The sequence below is a fragment of the Silene latifolia genome, chromosome 11 (genome assembly GCF_048544455.1).
Source record: "Silene latifolia isolate original U9 population chromosome 11, ASM4854445v1, whole genome shotgun sequence".
NCBI classification, from domain to species: Eukaryota; Viridiplantae; Streptophyta; class Magnoliopsida; order Caryophyllales; family Caryophyllaceae; genus Silene; species Silene latifolia.
The window spans coordinates 83,723,009-83,740,707 of NC_133536.1; the positions used below are offsets into that span (position 1 = coordinate 83,723,009).

General features: G+C 38.4%; 1 non-coding gene across 1 annotated transcript; it reads left to right on the forward strand.

Moving 5' to 3' along the window:
* The first annotated feature begins 12,578 nt into the window (after positions 1-12,578).
* LOC141615987 (small nucleolar RNA R71) lies at positions 12,579-12,685 on the forward strand. The gene has a single exon (XR_012530369.1). It is a non-coding gene; the product is annotated as a small nucleolar RNA R71 (small nucleolar RNA).
* Positions 12,686-17,699: the final 5,014 nt, after the last annotated feature.

Sequence of the window (17,699 nt, forward strand, 5' to 3'; positions counted from 1 at the left end):
AAGAACCAAGGATGATTTTTGTATTGGTCAAAATATGTTTATCATAAAAATGAATCAAAATGGTGAATAAAAGAAAATAATTCCCTTTAAAATGTAATTAACCAATTAATATCACCGAGTCACGGATCAAACCGTCATGGTAGATGGAACCAAGGGTGATTATGATTTATGGTTAAAAGGTTTGTCATAAAAACGATTTGAAACATTTGAAATGGTAAAAATGATTGTAAATAAGAAATGAAGTAAAGAGGAAAGACGAGAACAAACACGTTTGAGTCTGTCCCGAGAACCCAGAAGAGGCGCGAGCCTCTTTGCATAGCAAAGGGCTTCTGTCTCGGGCCAAAACTCGGTTTTGGCTCGTCTAACCTATATTTGAATCGTGTTAAGCATTGTTCATGCTTATGAATTCATAAAAACAGTAAAGACATGAAGTAAATGAGATATTTACACCCTCAAACTTACGTGTATTGATGTTTGCAATGTAGGTGACTTTAGAGACGGTTTTCTCGTTGTGACTACTCGCGATCAAAGAAGTTTAAAAGAGTGCCTTAAAAAAGGATTTTGTTTTGAAAATGAATTGAAAATATATTAATTAAAACATGTTGATTAATGAATTGAGTTGGTCAAATAGGTCGGTCGAATGCACGGCGACGGTACCAAACAAAATGTGTAAGGCTTGTGTTTACGATCGGTAGGTCGTAAACACGTGTCGATTTTGTGACTTAGGAAGTCGGATCTAGAAGTTTAAGGGAGAAGGAGGGGGCGGCCTCTCGCATAAGTTCTCAAATGGGGGCATTTGAGGGGTATTTATTGGAAAATGAGTGGTTGTGTGAGTTTTGAGCGACGTAGCCACCTGGGCTGCTCAAAGAGGTGCGAAGCCACGTCGCGGGTCTTTGAGTTGTCCTGTCACTTTCACACAAATGCAATCATAATTTGTTCTATCCTACGATTTGTAGTCACATGTTTGGTGCTTGACCATTCATGAATCCGGGAAATCTTATTAGTATAAAAGGTTTTGAAAGGTTTGTTTTTTTTGTTTGACTCGGTTTGACTCATTGTTGGAGTCGGGATTTGAATTTTGAGTCGGTTTTTGGTCCGGTGTCGGTTTTGACTCTAGTTAGTGTCATTGCGACCCCATCGTCATGCATTAAACACTCCAGGTACTTTTGAAATGTTTTGAAATGTTTTATTTTCGAAATCGTTTTAAGTTTTCCGACGTAAAGTTGTACACGAAATGTCGATCAAACGTCGCGATTCCAAAGCATGTTATAGTCTGATAATCATCGGGTGTTTGTTGGAGTCTCAGCAGATACTATGTATCTACACTTACCCCCAAACTTTCAATGGACAACTCAAGGGAGAGTCAACAATGTGTTGGAAAATATATCAATGAACTCAAGAGCGATGCATAACTTTTTACCCTTCAAAAGAGCCACACGTGACAATATCAAGTTTTCCTGCATCCAATCGAAGACAAGATCAAAGAAATACTCCAAGTATCTCACATGCATTATGGCATATGAGGTACCCCTTCAAATTGGTGATTGGATAGGAATGACAAACTTCATGGTGGTTGATGTAGAAAGTAATGATGTTTCGCTTGGTGCCGATTTTATGGAGTCAATAAAGCCATGGACATTGACCCATGACCGACTCACTGTATCTGTCGAAGAAGAGAAATTCGATATCAAGATTTGTGAAGAAATATTGAAGCACGAGTCTCTCGTCGTCTCGTCGACTTATCACGACAAGAGACCCGCCCAATTGAAGAAATGTTGGGTATCATGCAAGTTAAGCAAGAAAGAAGACCCAAGAAGATAGAGACAGAGGTAAACCTTTGGCCAATCAAAAAGAAAATCAAAGAAGGTGTCCAAAGGCCAACCTCAAGCAAACAATAACATTTCGCCAAGGCATGATCATGAGAAACCAAAATAATTCTTATCAACGGGCGTGATCATGCTATGTTAAGGGTTGACGAGGACGTCAACCGTTTAAGTGGGGGAGAATGTCACAGTTTGCTTATTTCAAGCTTCCGTGATGCCACAAGGATGCTTATGGTAGATCACACAAAGCATACTAGCATATACAAAGTCTATACTAGCTCCGGGCAGCTCAACAACAGTTCACTCCAGCTCACGACAAGCTCACTCAAGTGTACTTAGCTCACTCTTAGTCAGGGCAGCTCACTCTCAGTTGAGGTTGGCTGGGCAAGCTACTGTGAAGTCCACAAGTTCAACTATGCTGAAAGGATGCAAGTATGCCAAGAGATGTGACCAAGGGCCATGTACCAAGTCCCTTGTCCACATACATGCCCCTTAAATCCATCCTTATATTTATCCTTATCCATTCTCTCTCACACACCATATACATTCCCCTTGCATGGAATATTCCCCTAAGAGAGGGAGGAATATACATCCCCCCTTATACCCCCATTTTGGCGCCAAAACCCAAAAGGAACGAATGGTTCCTCCCTCCAACATTTGCCGCCATTTCCCAAGAGGAATGAAGGTCATAACCCTTCATTCCATACATTCCCTTTGGACGCCCTTCACCAAGAGTAACGAAGCACACACCTGTTCGGCCTCAACCATCATTTAGGGCGCCTATAAATAGGGCCTTAGGCCATCATTTTTATTCATTCAAACTTTGTATTCAATTTACATTTACACACTCTCATATATTCTTGTAATCTTGTAATATTCAAGAGACATACTCGCAATATAATCGTGTAAGCATTATTCGTACATTATCTCCTTTTATATATTTAATACTTGTACTTATTCCGCACAATAATGTTGTACTTGTATTATTTCCTACCAACATTCCAAATGATATACTTGTTCGTTGGAGTTTGCCTGACTTGGGTCAAGATTGTCGGCTTGGCACGAGTGGCACATGCCCTATTCATACTTCCAAGAAGTAAGGACGTGACAGAAGGGATAAGAAGTATGTTAGTTTATTCTATCAAGATAAAAATATCACCACAAAAGTGATCATTAAACCAACAGACTAAAGCTAGAAGACAACTAGAAGTCAAACTCGTATATTCGGACTAAAAAGGTTATAAATACTACACTCATCCATACCAGATAAGGAGGTAGAGCGAAAGACAGATATACAAATTATTGGAGAGCGAAAGACGGACAAACACAAACCAGCGACACAAATACAATACCGAGAGATCCAAGATCAAACCAGACCATAAATTCTATATTTTTATACTTCGTCTCAAATATACTATCCCAGTTTCAAAATCAAACCATACAAGTAAATCGTCCCAGTTTCAATATAAGCGCATAAGAGCCGTTAATTTACGACAAAGTCGAAATTCATTAATAGTCAACATCCAGATAGGCCTGAGGGTACCAATTTAAATAAGTTTTTTTTACTTTTCTCTTTTATTTATTTCTTTATTTATTGCATATTTGTATATAAACTAACATAGCTAACTTGTCATTGTAAAACTTTGTATTATTTTTATTTTATAACTCTTATTATTGTTAAATTTCGTTAAATATATAATATTACAAATAAATAGTAGAGGTCGTCAGTTCGATGGGCGGTCCGGGTGCCTAACACTTTCCCTGACCGTACTTTTACCCCCGAATCCTCAATCTTTGGTTCAGACCGGAGTGACGCATAAGTCCCCATTCCAGGGATGGGGCCTTTTCCATTAAACTGTTTTTGTATGTTTTTACAAAACCTATTGGCGACTCCATACTATTATTTATTTTCAAAAAGGAGATTTTTTTCAGGGATCTCACAATTTCGTCTAATATTTGAGTTATTGAATAAAAACAGAGATTTTTTCAGGGATCTCACAGTTTTTCAGGGATCTCACAAGGCCGTACTTTCCTTTCCTTATTGAATGTCCAACCATCTTTTAATCATCAATTGAAGAATATTGTAATCATTTTTGGACTTTTCATTGACATTCATGTAGGATTCCAAGTAGACAAGGTTAAGTTTGGTCAAGTGATTAGCTTCCTTTCGAGCTATCAAGGTATTAGCCATAAACCTATGCCAATACCGAATACCCGGATGATGGATATAGAAGGCATGGCATTCCCTAAAATTGGTCAATTCACGACCGGCAATTGCTTTCCAAAGGGTTTGGCATTAAACTCTAGATGCTTCTTGAAGAAGTCCCGATGATCACTAAGCCCGAATACCTTACCGAATTCACCTTTAAGCATTCGTCTACTCTTGTTCTCAAGCCGAAATTCAACATATTTCCGAGTCTCTACCATATACTCCTTCAAAGAGCTAATGAACTCTAATGTGAGGGAAGGGTAAGTCAATTCATCCATTTCGAACAATTTAGACAATCCCATGGACTCGAATATGCTCTTGTTTGGTCAAGTGCCCCCAATTTTCCCAAAGTGTCTTCGCATACGAACTTCGTAGTAGTAAATTTATTCTTGTCAAGGGATTCAAATGCAGTTCTATGCTCCTTAGAAATAAAAGTTACCTCCGGATAATCCTTAAGTTGCTCAATCTCCAGTATAGTAGTAGTAACTTCCTCAATGGCCTCAATGACTTCCCTTGCTTGTACCCTTGGTTTCTCAACCGCCACTAAAGCTTTAAATGCTAGAACCTTTATTCTTTTGGAGAGAGTTTGGGATTTGGGTGCTTGAGTATTCCCTATTGTTCTTACCATTGTTGTTTTCTCCTTCAAATTTGTGTCAATAAACCTTGATTATGCTTGAATGTTCTTCTTATCTTCCAACTTTAATCAATTCCTCAATCAATTTGAAGTTTTTTAATTTTTCCTAAAACCTAGAAATTTTTTATTGATTTTGAGAAGATTTTGATGTTTAATGGTCTTTTTGTTGACAAAGGAGTGATTAGAATTGATTTAGAGAAAGTTTGCAATTGAATTGAATGAATTTGGCTGAGTAATTTGTGTGTTTGGATAATGGGGTTGATGGTTGTAGTGAGGGAATTTGTTGTGTTTATGTTTGAAGAAGAATAGAAATGAAGAATGAAGGTGAAAATCCCGTGTTTATGTCTAATATGCAGGGAGGGACGCTCGACCTCATTTGGGGATGGGCGGATTTTCGAACAGATTTTCTGATAGAGCTTTGGGGATGCCCGGCCTGGGCTCGGTTCGAGCGTGCTGAGTACTGAGGCGCCCGTCCTGATGCTAGCTCGAGCAGATTCTGCTACAGCTCATTTTTTTTCTTCTTCTTTGCTCCAGCCCCCACGAGCTCAGGTCTGCTTGTGGGGATCCCTTTCCCGTAACTTGGCATCTTCATTTCCTATTCTTTCGTCATGAGGTTTCACTACAAAGGCTTGGTTAGCCTAGGTAATTGCTTCCCCACACTTGATCATCAAACACTACACATTCAAAACACATTAAAATCCCTCCCTCACTTGCTCTCATGTCACAAAAATTTTATAACAAGGCATATAAAATGCAATGCAAAAATTGAGTAATGTACAAGTTAAATGAAATGCAAGTTAAGAGGTTAGAATATTTACAAATGGTGGATTAGGGAGGACTCCACCAAACTCTCCTTCTTTTGAGAGGTGTCAAGGGGGTAAAGCAAAGGCGTTATTGATGTTGCTCAATGCTTTGTAGAAGTAATCAAAGACTTGTTCATTGTCATGATAGAGGTCTTGCATAGACCTTGGCACATTGTTGTGTTCATCCATGTAGTAGCCCGAGTCAAAGTGGTGACAAGGACCTACATAGCCTTGGTCTAAGGTCATAGCATTTCCAATGTAAGGGCTAACCAATCCGTTGAATTCATCATCCCATACACCATATACTCCTTTTGCTTCTTCCCCTATATTGGGAGGATCTTGAGTTGGCAAGAGCAACTCTTCTTCCTTGTTGTCATGGCCAATGATGCCTCCATTGATACTTGTCATGGGTGAGCTTTACAAGCTCTCATTCTTGTTGTGACAAAATTTCATGCTCTCCGAATAGAGCCACTTCAATATTATCCACATCTTTCTTCCAATTGGGTGGTGTGTCTTTGCCGTTCTCTTTAGGATTTCCATCTTTCAGTTGACATTTGAATGGGGATTCTACTCTCTTCTTTTCACCTTTCCGGTTATACTGATCAACCATAAAGCATGGCTCAAGTAAGATGGGAGCTCTTATAGTTTTATCAAAATTAAAGGTGATTGTTTCATCACCAACTTCAAGTGTGAGCATCCCATGCTTTACATCAATCACCGCTCCGGCGGTGTGTAGGAATGATCTTCCTAGAATGATTGGAATATTTGAATATTCCTCCATATCAAAAATAACAAAGTCCACTATTATGAAGAACTTTTCAATTCTCACAGGTACATCTTCCCATACTCGAAGTGGTTTATTTGTTGTTCGGTCCGCCATTTGTAGAGTCATGTTAGTGCACTTGAGTTCTCTCACTCCTAGCCTTTCACATACCGAATTTGGCATGACACGCACACTTGCACCTAGATCATATAGTGCCTTGTTGATTGTAGTATCACCAATGGTACATGGAATGGAGAAACTTCCCGAATCTTTGAGCTTAGGTGGGGAATTCCCTTGAAGTATTGCACTACTTATCTTTGTGAAAGTGATGGTCTCCAACTTCCTTATGGACTTCTTCTTGGTAAAGATATCTTTCATGTATTTTGCATAGGCCGGAACATGGTTGATCAACTCCGTGAATGGGATAGAAACCTCTAGGTTCTTCATAATCTCCATGAACTTTCCAAGTTGTTTATCAAGCTTGGGCTTGTCTTGGCGACTTGGAAACGGAAGTCTAATCACAATAGGTTCTTTTCCAACCTCTTTGGCCTTCTCTTCATTTCTCTTCTTCAACGAGTCATTGGTAGGTTGTTCCACTACCCTAGGATTTCTCCTCAATGGTTCCCTCATATCTCTTTGCTTGACACTTTCCTCAATAACATCCTCTTCAATTGGCACCTTAGGTCCCTCATATCATGTACCACTCCTCAAGTGAATGGCATTGATGGTCTCATGTCTTTTAGGAGGATTACCTTAAGGAGGTAATTGTCCTTTTTGTCTTTGGGAACTTGAAGAGGCCAATTGGGACAATTGTGTTTCTAACATCTTGGTATGAGCAAGGACATTGTTGATGGTAGTGTCTTTGTGATGCGTGCATTTAATATATGGTTTTTACCTTATATTTACACGCATTTCTGTGGTGACTAGCTACAAATGCCCCTGAATGGTCTACTTTGGTCTGTCTTGTATTAATTGTAGGAATGAGCCGGAGAGGAGTATAATCAGGCCTAAACCTGTCCCGTGTGCATGCATTTTGGAAATGAAAGAATCGGAGCCCGAAATTGTCACCTAAGGATGCGTGAAGTGGTCTCGGAAGATGTTTTGAGTTGATCTACGCTGATATAATGTTGTTATGCTCAATCTACTAAGATTGGTTGTCAAAACCGGTCGATCGAGTAACTTTGATGTTGAAGACCTTCTATCGAGTGCTTTAATACGTTCGATCGAGAGGGGTGTTTTCTGTGTTCCTCGATCGAGTATTCATTGTTCTCGATCGAGATGTTTTTCCATTATCTTTCTCGATCGAGTAGTTTATTTCTACTCGATCGAGAGCTTTTGACAATTACGCAATCTTTTAGTTATTCTTTCGGATATTTTATTTTGTGTCTTGGAATAAATAAGGAGTGGGGGAACGACGGCAGAGCTCTCTCATCTCTCCCTTAGCACTTTACTCTTGAGACCTAAAATCTCCATTGCTTGGAACTCCTTTGTAATCGGTACTCTCGATCTTTAATTTATTTATTAATTATTGCAGTCTATGTTCTTGTATTCATCTTCCTTTTCTCTTTGCTCTATTTCTCTTTCTCTTACATTGCTTTAGTAATTTATTACCTTGTTCAATTTACTTATTTCGTTTGTCTTTATTGTTTTCTTAATCTACATTAAGCATAGCTATTTTTCCTTATGCTAGCACATAAGGGGAGCCATGGTAATTAGGAAGATATGATTAGGTGATTAGATTTGGCTAGAATTAGGTTTGTGTTGTTAATCACTGCATTTAATAGCGATTAGTTGCTTGAGTCAACGCATTCAGCTAGCTTATTTTGGTACACCTTGACCTAGATCAGAAGATTGGAAGGGGTAAGACCTGCAGTGAACATTAGGGCGTTCTAATAAGGGCGGAAGCTAAGTTAGTAATGTTTTAGGGCGAATAGCGGACCGGAAGGACCTTTTCACTACACTATAGACCGAGTTTATGCTGACTTTGACCCTATAATGAATTCCTAGGAAACCATGATGAACCGATTGTTCTAGCTATTTCTCCCTATTGTTAATCCCTTTAAAGTTTAGTTGTTGTTCCTCTTCTTCCCTCTTTCTCTTTATCTCCGTAGTTTAGAATCAAAACAATTAAACCCCCAAGAAACGGTTACTTAAACAGACTTAGCTAACATACAGAGTGACCGTCTCCCTATGGATTCAATACCCGACTGCCTCTACTACATTTTATAGAGACCGGTTAGTTTTATTTTTCATAGGGTTGCGACAACCGTGTCAAATTTTGGCGCCGTTGCCGAGGAGGTAGTGATATTTTGTTTGCTTTATTTGTTAGTCTTACAAACGATAGACTGAACGTTTGATCTTGTTTTGTTGGTTCCGTAGGTTGTTTGTTGCGGTTTTGTAGGAATCTCACGTGGATCCCTCGATCGAGCACTTCTTGCTCTCGATCGAGCACGTTTTCCAGGCATTTCTCTCGATCGAGTAACTCCATATCTCGATCGAGTACCCTGCATTTTCCACCCCTCGATCGAGTACACTAGTCTCTCGATCGAGCCCCTCTGACGCCCCATTCTTCTCGATCGAGCACTTTGTCTCCTCGATCATGTCCTTTTGCTTTGACTCGCGTGCTGCGAGGTTATTATGGGGCTGTTTACGACCTCCCATGTTGCTGGCTGATTTGGGGAGGTCGTTAATTCGCGATATCTTGTAAGTTTTCTAAGACTACCCTCTTCTCTTCTCTTCAGTTTGCATTTCCTTTCCCTATTTTTGGTACAATGAGTGCATTGTACGGTTTGGTTTGGGGAGGGTTTGCATCCATATCTGTGTCTTCATATTATTTTATTGCACGTTTATTTTCGCATGCATTACTTATTTTAATTTCAAAAATTACAAAAATCTTAAAAAAAATGAAAATTTTTCGAAATATAGACATTTCCACGTTTACTTTTTGCATTTAGGTTAAGTCGGAACGTTATGACTTTTGTGCTACACTGTGTCTTTTACCCTTTGCCTTGCACATTCTTAACACTTTGTTGGCATGGTAATGTGCATAATCTACGAGTTTTTGGTTTAAACTTATCTGAACGAATAGACTTGACTCTTATATTGGAAAACTACATATACATTCTAAGATTTAGAGCTTGATAAACTGGTGACATTCATGACCGGTTTCATTTAGGATGTGAGTAGTACTCCTTATAAGACATGTAACATCAATTTGCACGAGCATGACATTCTTTTCTTAGTACCTGTATGCATTCGGTTTGCGGTGGTGACACACGTGGAGAGGTAACTTACAACCCTTCTTTCATTACTACCCATCAGCATCACATTAGCCAAATTTGCCTTTTGACCCCCTAACTACATCCAAAATTTAGCCTGCCCTGTCAAGCTAGTTGAGTGGTTTTTGTGGGTATGCTGTTATCCATGTCAAATTTGGTTTGCTTTGAAAGATTTGAAGTTGGTAGCATGAATGAAAAGGAAGAAAAGTGAAATGAAAAAGATTGAAAAAGAATATGAAAAAAAATGATGAAAGAAAGCTGAATGATGAAGAAGAAAAAAAGAATCATGAAAGAAAAAATGGTTGATTATGACTCCCATGCTTATCATTATTTTTCATGGGGAGTCTTTTGATGGTGTGAGTGATGTTTTGCCACAATGGCACGGTTTTGCGTTTTGTATTGAGTAGTAAAGCGGAATGAGTTGATTATTTGGTTATGGTTGTACTAGCTTAGCTTTACCTCCACTTATCCAAATTTATTTTGCTCTTTCTTACCCAATTACCTCACCTCACATTATATGTAAGTCCTCGGCGTGTGTCTTGGTCCTGATTGGTTGGAATGCATATGTACTGTCGGTAGAAATCGGTTTCATGTTAGCTGCATTCATGTTCTTATAAATCGATGTTTAGGTGAGCGTCTTTACTTATTTCTATCTCATACAATTATACTCATCTTATGCTTAATTTGTGTGATGAGTGACCCGTGAGAGTCCGATATATATAAGTCTTGCAAGGTCGACGGTTCGGTAGTTTAAAACATTGATTTAACTCGTTTGCACTTGACCCTTTGCAACTTTGTTATTTGTTGCATTAAATTGGCTTGGGTGGACAATTTGTAGCTGGTAAGTTGGTCCCGTTCCCCTAGTTGTTTTTAGATGCATTTATAGTTTGCTTGGGGACAAGCAAATGTTTGGTTTGGGAATATTTGATGCGCGCATTTAATATATGATTTTTATCCTATATTTACACGCATTTCTGTGTTATTTATGTGGTGACTAACTACAAATGCCCCCGAATGGTCTACTTTGGTCTGTCTTGTATTAATTGCAGAAATGAGCCGGAGAGGAACATAATCGGGCCTAAACCTGTGCCGTGTGCATGCATTTTGGAAATGGAAGAATCGGAGCCCGAAAATTGTCACCTAAGGATTCCTGAAGTGGTCTCGGAAGATGTTTTGAGTTGATCTACGCTGATATAATGTTGTTATGCTCGATCGACTAAGATTGCTTGTCAAAACCGGTCGATCGAGTAACTTTGATGTTGAAGACCTTCGATCAAGTGCTTTAATATGTTCTATCGAGAGGGGTGTTTTCTATGTTCCTCGATCGAGTATTCATTGTTCTCGATCGAGGTGTTTTTCCATTATCTTACTCGATCTAGTCGTTTATTTCTACTCGATCGAGAGCTTTTGACAATTACGCAATCTTTTAGTTATTCTTTCGGATATTTTATTTTGTGTCTTACAATAAATAAGGAGTGGGGGAACGACGGGAGAGCTCTCTCATCTCTCCCTTAGCACGTTATTCTTGAGACCTAAAATCTCCATTGCTTGGAACTCCTTTGTAATCGGTATTCTCGATCTTTAATTTATTTATTAATTATTGCAGTCTTTGTTCTTCTATTCATCTTCCTTTTCTCTTTGCTCTATTTCTCTTTCTCTTGCTTTGCTTTAGTAATGTATTACCATGTTCAATTTACTTATTTCGTTTGTCTTTATTATTTTCTTAATCTACATTATGCGTAGCTATTTTTCCTTATGCTAGAACATAAGGGGAGCCATGGTAATTAGGAAGATATGATTAGGTGATTAGGTTTTGCTAGAATTAGGGTTGTGTTGTTAATCACTGCATTTAATAGCGATTAATTGCTTGAGTCGACGCATTCAGCTAGTTGATTTGGTACACCTTGACCTAGATCGGAAGATTGGAAGGGGTAAGACCTGCAGTGAACATTAAGGTGTTCTAATGAGGGCGGAAGCTAAGTTATTAATGTTTTAGGGTGAATAGCGGACCGGAAAGACCTTTTCACTACCCTACAGACCGAGTTTATGCTGACCTTTAACCCTAGATTAAATTCCTAGGAAACCATGGTGAACCGATTGTTCTAGTTGTTTTTCTCTATTGTTAATCCCATTAAAGTTTAGTTGTTGTTCCTCTTCTGCTCTCTTTCTCTTTATCTCCGTAGTTTAGAATAAAAACAATTAAACCCCCAAGAAACGGTTACTTAGATTGACTTAGCTAGCATACAGAGTTCCCATCTCCCCATGGATTCGATACCCGACTGCCTCTACTACATTTTATAGAGACCAGTTGGTTTTATTTTTGATAGGGTTACGACAGCCATGTCACTTTGGCTTGGCTATCTCTTTGAATTTGAGCAAAGAAATCTTGTTGGCTCTTTTGCATTTGAAGGACTGCTTTTTGAACATCAAAAGCTTGGTCATTGGATTGATTGTAAGAGGGTTGGTTTTGGTTGAAATAGGGTCTTTTAGTAGGATTTCTCATTGGAGGTGGGGTGTATGTTGGTTGAGGATTTTGAACATTTTGGCTTTTGTATAAGAAGTTTGGGTGAAATTTGGTGTTTTTATTGTAATAGTTGGAGTAAGGGGTGACATTCTTGTATGCTTGGAAAGCATTCACTTGCTCACTTGTGCCCCTACACTCTTGCTGATCATGTCCCAAAGTTCCACAATTCTCACACACTCCATTTGGAATAGAAGATGTTGCCACCATGGCATTGACATGTTGATGTTTCTTGAATGATTGAGATGCTTCATTCATCTTGGCTATGGCTTTCTCAAATTTCAAGTTCATTGTGTCAATATGGGAGCTTAGTTAGGCACCCAAATCGGCACTCAATTGTTTGACGGAGTCAACTTCATGTCTCCCTCTCCTAGTAGCTTTTATTGGCCTACTATATTGAGAGTTGTGAACCGTCATCTCCTCTATCTTTGTCCAAGTTTGGTTGTCATCTACCTCGGTGAATCTTCCATTAGAATCCATGTTAAACACATTCCTTGAATCTTCATATAGCTCTTTCCAAAATTGTTGGACTAGAAACCATTCGCTTAGTTAATGATGAGGACAAGAGCGACATGTATATTTGAATCTTTCCCAAGCCTCGTATAGAGACTCTTCATCTCTTTGCTTGAACCCGGTGATTTGGGCTCTTAACATGTTGGTCTTCCCCGGAGGGTAGAACTTCTTGTAAAAGGCAAGTGCTAACTTCTTCCATGAATCAATCCCAAGAGTGTGTGGCCTTGTCTAGGCTCTTTAACCATTGCTTTGCGGCTCCGATCAAGGAAAAAAGAAACAATACCCATCGAATTTGGTCTTGAGTTACCCCCGTTTGGAAATTGCATCACAATAGTCACAAAAGGTCTCTATATGTAGGTGAGGATCCTCACTAGGCATCCCTCCAAATTGACTTCTCTCAACTAATTTTATGAATGCGGATTTGGTAATGAAATTACCAGTCAAGTGGGGTGGCGTTGGAGTACCATTTGGTAAGTTCTCCTCGGTTGGCACAGAATGAGATGGAAATTTAGGCATTGTAGGTTGATTTTGTGGTTGGTTTTGAATTGGGTTATCCTCTCCTTATCTTACAAAAGGGTTGGTAAACTCAACACTATCCGATTGGATAATACCAATGACCACAAGTTCTCCAATACCCACAATTGTTGAAGTCCCTCTAATGGTTCTTCTAATATTTGTCAAAGTTCTCTCGATTTCGAGATCAATAGGCAAAAGACTGCCTTGTGATCTCCTAGATATGCAAAAATCAAACAACTAGAAAACAATTAAAACTACCTTGAGGAGTTTTACTTCCCCAAGGTTAAGAAAGACACAACTAAAAACAACAAATGGTAACAATTCAATTGAACACCGTCCCCGGCAACGGCACCATTTTTGATTCGGTTAAAACTTTGTCGTCTAATCTTACCAATCAAAACACTATTTATCATCTCAACAAACTACTCTTAGTAGAGCGGTAAGTAAAGGTCAGATCCCAAGGGACGGGTATTGTGTTGATTTATCGGTAGTAGAGAGTTATGTCTTTGGTGTCACAATTTGGGTTGAGTTTAAGGTTTGCAATCTAAACTTCTTAACAAAGGAAATGTAAACAAATGAAAGTAAAACAAAGAAAGTAAATGGAGTTTGTAAGCAATTGATTAAAGCACTAGGGTGTTATGGGTTCATAAGGAAATAATGGTGAGATCACATAAACAAGTTTCATAGATACAAGCAAATTATTGTTGTAGTGGAATCAAGTTAGTTTATATCTTACAATTCCTAGGAAGTTTTGGGTCTCGGAGCCGAGTTGGTCAAGACTTTACAACCCCTACAAGTCGACTTAATTCTCCCTATTCAACTATATGCATGGTCTAACAAGCCTTGAGTTGGTTTATGTCTTACAAGTCTTGTTGAATGGATAAGAGATTCATGCTAGGTTATCAATCAAGCATTTCATCAAGCATAACATGTGCATAAGTTGAAACTACAACAAGCAAGCAATTATATGAACTTATTAAGTAGAGATCTACCCCATGATTATCTCCCCTAATCCCACATTAACCCTAGTTAGGAGACTACTCACTCATGATCATGGAAAACATGCTAACAATGGTGTCAATCATATTAACAAGTCTAAACATGATGGATGAGTAAAACAATAAACAAGGATTAAGTAAAGAGTAGAGAAATTGTACCAACTTAGGATGATCAAATAGAAAGCAAAGGATAATAGAAGAAAACTTGATTGATTGATGAAGAGTTATCAATTCTCCAATAATAACCCAATAATCTTCCATACCCAACTAAATCTAAAAATACTTGAACAATAATTAAAGAAGGATTAATATGTAATTAAGTTAATGTAGTGTAATAACTTGATTAAAACTTGATTAAAGCTTGGTAAAAACTTGATGCTTAATCTCCTAATACAATGGGGTATTTATACTAAGTACAAGTATTAGGGTAACTAAGGGCTTAAATGACGATTAAGTCCTTAAAATGAAGATTAACGCCTTGCAAGTCCCTCAAGGAGACGCTCGACCTGCCCCTATTAGACGCCGATGCTGTAAAGGAATACGCCCGTCCTACTTGTGGGACGCTCAAGCTGAGTCTTAGGACGCCCGTCTTGATCTTCAAGACGCTCGAGCTGAGCTTGCGACGCCCGTCTCATAGGTCAGTTTGGCTTCTTCTTAAATTGGCTGCCTTATGATCCGTGGGGATCGTTGAGGATCTTTGGGGGTCCTTCATCATTTCCCAAATACTTGTTTTATTGACTTAGGCCTTTAGTATTGGTCTCCTCTTTGTTGCTTGGTCGTTAGATTCGATCCAGCGAGCTCCATTTTGCTCCATATATGCAAGGTTAGCATTCCTCTCCTACCAAAGACACAAAACCTCAAAGAATATGCAAAGTAGGAAGTTAAAAATAAGAAACGACCCTAATGCATGCAAGAAAGCATAGGAACGAGGCTAGTAATTAGGGGACTAAATGTGCATAAATATGAGTCACATCAATAGGTGGCAGTAGGGGACTGTTTTGGTGGGTCAAAGAGGGGGTGACAGGTTGATGTTGGTTGTTGTTATTGTCGTTTGTTGTTTTTGTTGTTGCCGACTGCTACTGTAGTGTCGGCAGAAGGAGGCCACGGTGGTGGTGGTGGCCGCGGTGGTATGGATGGTGGTGGTGGTTTGGTGGAGTTTGAAGGGTGTGTCGAGGTTCGGTGTGGGTGTGTGTGTTTGTGTCGAATAGTGGTGTTGGTGGGGCGGTTGTTTGGTGATTGTTGTCGTTGCCTTGGTCGGCCATGGGTGGCTGGTGTTGGAGCTGTGTCCTCCAGTTAGTGCGGATAACGTCATTGCACATACACTTGTACGGACAAGTGGGAGCTTGTTGGGGCTGGTGTCCTTTACAGTTAGTGCAAGGACTTATAAATCTCTAAAAGGATCAAAGGGTATACTTTTGTATTATAATCAGTTGATCCACGTTTATCAATAACGGTTGGCTTGCTAGATAAGTTTGACGTTATTGTCATACAGATGGCGGTGATCAACTGGTCCCTAAAAGTCACACTTATAGGATACGTTTGAGAGATGTGACGGTATGAAAATACAGTCATGTTGATGCCAGAATTGACTAAGCAGTTAGTCTGGGTTATTTGACTAGTAGTTAGTCAAAATGCGATGTTGAGATATTTTATTTAAATACGGATTAAATAAAATGGGCTAAGGCGAATTAAGCAGTTAATTCGTAAATTAAATATAAACGATTATATTTAATTAATGTATATTGAATTAATTATACAATATCGTCTGTGTCGGACATGTATTAATATTTCAGCTAATCCGTGTTATTAGTTGATGCTTTAATAACCGATAACCGATGACGACTTATAATAAAACCGTGTCATATACATTTAGCGAATTTCGGGTCGTACCACGAGTTAAAAATAAGAGAAAGTGGAAAGCCCACTCTCCCCATTTTGAAGCTCACGGCCGAACCCAAGCACAAAAGGAGAGCTTTCTCTCCTTTTGCCCTAATCATTCATTTGTGAAAAATAATTAGGGTTTTGAGAGACATTGTTCCTCTCAAAATTCAGATCTCACATCTAAAGAAAACTCACATCAAGTTCTCTCAATATTGCAAGGCAATTAGAGAACACATTTCTAGCACAAGGGCATATTCTCAGACGATCTTGGATGCAACAATTAGGAGGAGGTCTACTTTGATCTCTCATTGCCGAATTGCACTAGGACCGAAGGTTAATTCTTGTGCTTTATCGTTTTTCATTGTTTTTCGTTTATGACAATTAATTGCATATTAAATTTACGTTATAGTCCTATAATTTAAGGGTATTATACGGATTTTACGCTACAAGTGGTATCAGAGCCAGGCCACGTAAATTTTTCTATGTGATTTTCATCAAACGAATTTTGAATCGATGAATTTTTGCTTAAAAATTCGTGCGGCAGCCATTTTTTTTCTCTCGGCAGATTTTTTTTAATGTTGCGTTTTTTTTTTCTGTCTTGGGAACCGTGTCAAGTTTACACGGTGGTGGTTGTTGTTTGTCTTGTTTTCGATTTGATCTTTGCATATTGTTTTGTAATCGATATTCATTGCAATATGTTAAAGATCTATCAAATTGTTTGTATAAAATTTCGTGCGGCACAAAATTTTTGTCTCGACCATTTTTTTGGAAAACCGTGCGGCCTTCTTGGCCTGTTTTCTGTTTTTTTTTGCCTTGATTTGCGTGCCACACGTTTTTGCTAGATCAGACGATCTTTTGTTTTCCTTTTGTTCTTTGCATATTGTAATTTTAATCGATAATTATTGCAATATGTTAAAGATGTATCAATTGTAGTTTCAATTCTATACGGATTAGATTAAATTGCAATTGGGTTTTAACAAATCGTTTTGTTTTGTTATTTGATGCTCACATTTTTGAGCCGAGAAAATTTTTTTTTGTTGTTCTTTTGTTGCTCTCGGCATTTCAGCAAGAAAAAAAAAAAAAAAATCTGGTACTGTTCACGGCAGACCTGAAGAAACAAAACAAATTTTTTTTTTTTTTTCTCGGCCAATTTTGCATAATACGGATTTATGCATTCGCTTGAAAGTAACGGATTATCACGGATTAAAATTAACTTGACTAAAGCGGTTTTGTCACATAATTTTAATTGTTAAAAGGTGGTTTGGATAAATTTAACATAATTACGGAATTATGTCACGAATAAATTTAATTTAGTTGATGCATTTTATTTATCGTTGTTTTGATTGTTTTGAATGCTTTTCATTACGTATTTATTTATTTTGCAATCGGTTGTAACTTAGTGTGGCCTTAGTAGAACGTGTTACCGTAATGATGGAACACGGTCTTGGTTGTATTTTGAGATCTCGTATCTCCCTTTTTATTTCTTTTTACAGTTTTTATTTAGAATGTAAATAGGTTTATATTTTGTAAATTTTAATTGTAATTTTGAGAAGACTAAAGATGGAGATCGGATGCTCACTCCCGCTGCATGGACAAAGATGGAACATCAAGACAAGCTTCTCGGGTCCAACGGTGGATTCCAAAGTTGTATTATGTTCTTTTTACTAGGATAGGCCACACTAGGAATTTTTATTTACGTATTGCATTCATTTATTTATTTTATCGTAACAATAGATTGCATCATATTCCGCCTAAAACCA